Source organism: Passer domesticus, chromosome 15 (genome assembly GCF_036417665.1).
Source record: "Passer domesticus isolate bPasDom1 chromosome 15, bPasDom1.hap1, whole genome shotgun sequence".
Taxonomy (NCBI): Eukaryota; Metazoa; Chordata; class Aves; order Passeriformes; family Passeridae; genus Passer; species Passer domesticus.
In genome coordinates this window covers 2,549,421-2,555,420 of record NC_087488.1, presented here as the reverse complement: position 1 = coordinate 2,555,420, position 6,000 = coordinate 2,549,421, and positions in this window count along the sequence as shown.

Sequence of the window (6,000 nt, the reverse complement as noted above, 5' to 3'; positions counted from 1 at the left end):
CAGAGGTGAGGGCAGAGCAGGTGCCCAGCCCAGCTCTGGGTGCTGTGGGTGAGCCTGGCTGAGCCCTCCTCCTTCCCACTCTCACCAGCTGTGAGAGTGACACTTCTGGGATCTGTCCCTTTGCAGATGAGCCAGAAGTGCCCAGAGCTGTCAGAGGTGTGGCCCTGCAAGCTCTGCTTCCTCAGCAGGTACCAGTCCTCAAACAGCCCTGCCCCTCTCTAATCCTGGAACAGTAACAGAGATTGTCACAGCCAGCCAGGTGTGAGGGGGACAGTGACCTGGCCTGGCCTCACACAGCATTTCAGTCACAATCACAGAAACCCAGCCTGGTTTGTGCTGGAAGAAACCTTAAAACTCCTCCCATCCAACCCCTGCTGTGGGCAGGGACACCTTCCACTATCCCAGGTTGCTCCCAAGCCCTGTCCAACCCTGGAAGCTTCTCCCAACCTCTGCTCCCCAGCCCTGTTCTGCCTGCATGGGCTCTTTGGGCTCTGTAGTGGGACCAAACATCTCCAGGCAGGAGCTGGAGAGGGAGCAGGCAGCTGCCCTGGTCCCTGGGGAGGACGAGGTCCTTGGAGCCCTGGTGCTGGAGGAGCCTGCTCTGCTCCTGCAGCTAAGTAGGCCATTTCCTGCACTCCAGGCACATTTCTGTCATGCTTGTAAGCCCTGTATGGCTTTGAAACAAATGGAAATTAAAAGGATCCACCCCCAGCACTCGGGGAATTTATCTGGAAAAGGAATGGAATAAAGAGAGCAGCTGAGGGAGCAGCCCTGTGGAGCTGCACGTGAGGAGGGGACACACGGGGCAGCAGCAGCCCTGACCTGGCCAGCCTGGTGCCACAAGGGTCACAGAGCCCTGACCTGGCCAGCCTGGTGCCACAGGGGTCACAGAGCCCTGTCCTGGCCAGCCTGGTGCCACAAGGGTCACAGAGCCCTGACCTGGCCAGCCTGGTGCCACAAGGGTCACAGAGCCCTGACCTGGCCAGCCTGGTGCCACAAGGGTCACAGAGCCCTGACCTGGCCAGCCTGGTGCCACAGGGGTCACAGAGCCCTGTCCTGGCCAGCCTGGTGCCACAAGGGTCACAGAGCCCTGTCCTGGCCAGCCTGGTGCCACAAGGGTCACAGAGCCCTGTCCCTCTCACCTGGTGCCACAAGGGTCACAGAGCCCTGTCCTGGCCAGCCTGGTGCCACAAGGGTCACAGAGCCCTGTCCCTCTCACCTGGTGCCACAGGGGTCACAAAGCCCTGTCCCTCTCAGCTGGTGCCACAGGGGTCACAGAGCCCTGTCCCTCTCAGCTGGTGCCACAAGGGTCACAGAGCCCTGTCCCTCTCAGCTGGGCCCTCAGCCCTGGGGACAGGAGCTGGACATCGTGAGGGGCTGCTCTGGTGAGTGCCAGCAGTCAGCCTGGGAGGTGACATCCCAGTGGGACACCCCCAGCCCACTGGGCTTGGCAGGAGCACTCCCAGGAGCTGAGACCAATTAATTCATTAATTAATAGAATTAATGAATAAAATCAGAGAATTGTGAATGGTTTGGGTGTGAAGGGATCTTTAAGCCCATCCCACCCCTGCCATGGGCAGGGACACCTTCCACCATCCCAGGCTGCTCCCAGCCCTGCCCAGCCTGGCCTTGGGCACTGCCAGGGATCCAGGGGCAGCCACAGCTGCTCTGGGCACCCTGTGCCAGGGCCTGCCCACCCTCTGAGTAAAATCAATTCACTGTGTAACAAACCAGGGCCTGGCACACAACACATCCCATTTCCCATCCCTGCTGGGGCTTGAGCTCTGTGAGCTCCATCCATCAGCAAGCAAAGCCCTGTGCCTCAGTTTCCCGCCTAGGAAATGGAGGTGGCAGCTCTGCCACATCCCCCAGGCACAGCAGCACTGTCCCAAAAATGGGGCAGCACCCAGATATCTCTGAGCAAGGAAGTGCTGCAGTGCTTTGGGTTCCTATTTTAAAGCCCAGCTAATTAATCTCAGCGTAACAAACTTGCACACCCTGCGCAGAGCAGGGGAAAGCATCATCCTCTGGTATTTCCAAAATGCCAGCATGCCAGAAATAACCCTGCCAGCCTTTTCTCCTAAAGAATACCCCACTTGTCTCTGGAGAAGTGACAACCAGGAGCACCACGAGCCACCAGGACTCAATCCCTCCATGGATGGGAGCTGCAGCTCTTGCACCGTTTTTCCCTGGAAACTGCCACAAGGCAGCCAGGATTAGCTAATCAGAGCTGAGGAGCAAATTAATGATTGAAAGAACCAGGAGAAAGGCAGATTTGATCCGAGATTGCCAGCTTTGCAGCTGGCTCCTACTTGCAAACAATTCATTTAGATTATGAAAGCAAGAAATTGAGTACAAAACCCCCTAGATTGTTTGCTTCCTGGAGAAAGAAAAGAAAAGAAATGGAATTTAGATTAAAAATTATGCAGAATAGTATTAAATCCCCACCCTCTTGTGCCTCCCCTCTTGCTGGAAAACCAGAGCTAATCAGAATTTTGCATTGTTCTGCTGCCAGTGTCAGAGCTGCCTCAATGGAGGAGAGATAAAATACAGGAGGTGGCATTTGCTGTTAACCCCTTCGGGTCCTGCCGTGGCCAGAATGGGAGCACAGTGCCTGCTGCTGAAATCCCAGCTCTCTTTAGGGGCGGGTGCTGGGGGCAGAGCAGCTCCTGCTGTGCCCCGGGTGGCACATTGTGTTCATTCACCACTCGGAGCCTCAGGGGAGCCCTTTGTCCCTCCTCGGGAAGGATTGGTGTCCCAGGAATGTGCAGCTGCTGGTTGCTCTCCCCTGTCCAGGGCACAGGCAGAGCCACACTCCTGCTGTGGCTTTGTAGCTCCCCTGTGCTGAGGACGGATTTAATTAATTAGCACCCTGGTAATTGCTGCCTGGCTGTCCAGGGGACACTGACACCCCAACAGGTGATCGAGGGGACCAGACCACTGCCCTTGTCAGCCTGAGCAGGGCAGGGGCAGAGCTGGCAGGAGCTGCAGGAGCAGCTCGTCCCCACTGGGCACAGCCTGGCCGTGCCCTCCTCTGCCTGGCTGTGACCAGGGCCAGCACCCAGGCACTGCTGGGGGAGCTGGGTGCCAGCTCTGCTGACCTCTGCAGCCACATCGGCTGCTCAGCACTCTCAGCCTGGCCAAACTTGACTCTTTCACCCCAAAAAAGGTTCTGCTTCAGCCCTGTGCCCATGAGCCCTGCTGAGCCCTGGGAATGTCCTGTGTCACCTCCCAGAGCCACCAGGAATGACAGCCAGCAGGATTTGCTGCCCTCCCAGCAAACTCAAAATTGGGCACTGGGTTTCATCTCCTGAGGTCCATGGCTGGCTCGGGAAGCAGGAGGAGTTGATGGATCTGCTGGAGCTGTCCTTGGATCACCCAGACTCACCAAACTCGATCATCCTGTGCCAGGCACCTCCCATGCCCACAAATATCTGCCTTGCTCTGGCTGACAGAGCCAAAAGCACCTCTCTTGGCCAAGAGCCACTGCTGATCTCCAGGGACACCTCAGAGCCCCTGCCAGGGCCTAAAGGGGCTCCAGGAGAGCTGCAGAGGGACTGGGGACAAGGCATGGAGGCACAGGACACAGGGAATGGCTTTCCACTGCCAGAGGGCAGGGCTGGATGGGATATTGGGAATTAGGAATTGTTCCCTGTGAGGGTGGGCAGGCCCTGGCACAGGGTGCCCAGAGCAGCTGTGGCTGCCCCTGGATCCCTGGCAGTGCCCAAGGCCAGGCTGGGTAGGGCTTGGAACAGCCTGGGACAGTGGAAGGTGTCCCTGCCCATGGCAGGGGATTTGGGTGATCTTTAAGGTCCCTTCACACCCAGCCCAACTCTCCTTCCATGCCTGTGATGTCACAGGGTGGTGGCTGGTCCTTGCCTCACCCCTGTGTCCTGGGGTGGGACCAGGACCTGGGCTCCAGTCCCAGTTCTGTCCCATGGGACAGGCAGTGGCCCTTCCCAGTCCCTGACCTCCCCCTTCCCAGGGCACCATCCCCAGGCTTGTGGCAGCAGGAGCTGCTGATTAATCGGTCCCTGGCACTCCCCTGGCTGGAGGAGCACAAAGGGCGCTTTGTGTGACAAAAGGGATGAGTCACTGCGGGGAATGAACCCAGGGAGGGATGCTCAGCCAGAGCAGGCACAGGAGCCCACTGCAGCCTCTAACTGGGTCACACAGGAGACCCGGGCTGGCTGTGCCTTCTCTGGGCCCTCCTGGCATGGCCACGGCCATGGCCCAGCAGCAACACCACTGCCCGTCACCAAAAGTGACCACTTTGAGCCAGTCAACCGAGGCAGAAGCTCTGCCAGGACAGTCTCACACAGCGTGAGGTCAACTGGGGCTGCTGGGCCTACAAAAACTCCTGGGGAACTCAGCTGAGGGGATGGAGGGTCTGTCTGTCTGTCTCCATCCCTCCATCCATTTGTCCATCCATCCAATCACCATCCATCATCCATCCATCCATCCATCATCCATCCATCCATCCATCCATCCATCCATCATCCCTCCATCCATCCATCATCCATCCATCCATCATCCATCATCCATCCATCATCCATCCATCCATCCATCCATCCATCCATCCATCCATCCATCATCCATCCATCCATCCATCCATCCATCATCCATCCATCCATCCATCCATCCATCCATCCATCATCCCTCCATCCATCCATCATCCATCCATCCATCCATCCATCCATCCATCCATCATCCCTCCATCCATCCATCCATCCATCCATCCATCCATCATCCATCCATCCATCCATCCATCCATCCATCCATCATCCCTCCATCCATCCATCATCCATCATCCATCCATCATCCATCCATCATCCATCCATCCATCCATCCATCATCCATCCATCCATCATCCATCCATCATCCATCCATCCATCCATCCATCCATCCATCCATCCATCCATCATCCATCCATCATCCATCCATCCATCCATCCATCCATCCATCCATCATCCATCCATCCATCCATCCATCATCCATCCATCCATCCATCCATCCATCCATCCATCCATCATCCATCCATCCATCCATCCATCCATCATCCATCCATCATCCATCCATCATCCATCCATCCATCCATCATCCATCCATCATCCATCCATCCGTCCATCCCTCATCCATCTGTCCATCCATCCATCATCCATCCATCCATCCATCCATCCCTCATCCATCCATCCATCCATCCATCCATCCATCATCCATCCATCCATCATCCATCCATCATCCATCCATCCATCCATCCATCCATCCATCCATCATCCATCCATCCATCCATCCATCCATCATCCCTCCATCCATCCATCATCCCTCCATCCATCCATCCATCCATCCATCCATCCATCCATCATCCATCCATCATCCATCCATCCATCCATCCATCCATCATCCATCCATCCATCCATCCATCCATCCATCCATCCATCATCCATCCATCCATCCATCCATCCATCCATCCATCATCCATCCATCCATCCATCCATCCATCCATCCATCCATCCATCATCCATCCATCCATCATCCATCCATCATCCATCCATCCATCCATCCATCCATCCATCCATCCATCCATCATCCATCCATCCATCCATCCATCCATCCATCCATCCATCCATCCATCCAGCCCTGTGGGGATGTTTAAGCCTGAGCTGGGGCTTTGCTGAGCCCTGTCCTGAGGCTGAGCTTGGCTGCTCTGCCAGGTGAACAGATGGATCTGACCCCTGGAGTCTCCTCCTTGCACCCCTGTGGGATGTTGGCCATTTCCTGGCCATCAGGAGCCTCCTGACACCTTTGTGAGCTTTCAGAGATGATTCTGAAGATGAAAACGTGTGTCCAGCAAGATCACCAAGATGCTGCAGGTGCTCAAGCCCCCCAGGTGGCTCCAGTGGGCCTGTTTGTGACTGGTTTGGCCAAAAGAATGGTGAGGGGTCTGGAGCACCTCCTTGTGAGGAAAGGCTGAGGGAGCTGGGGCTGCTCAGCCTGGAG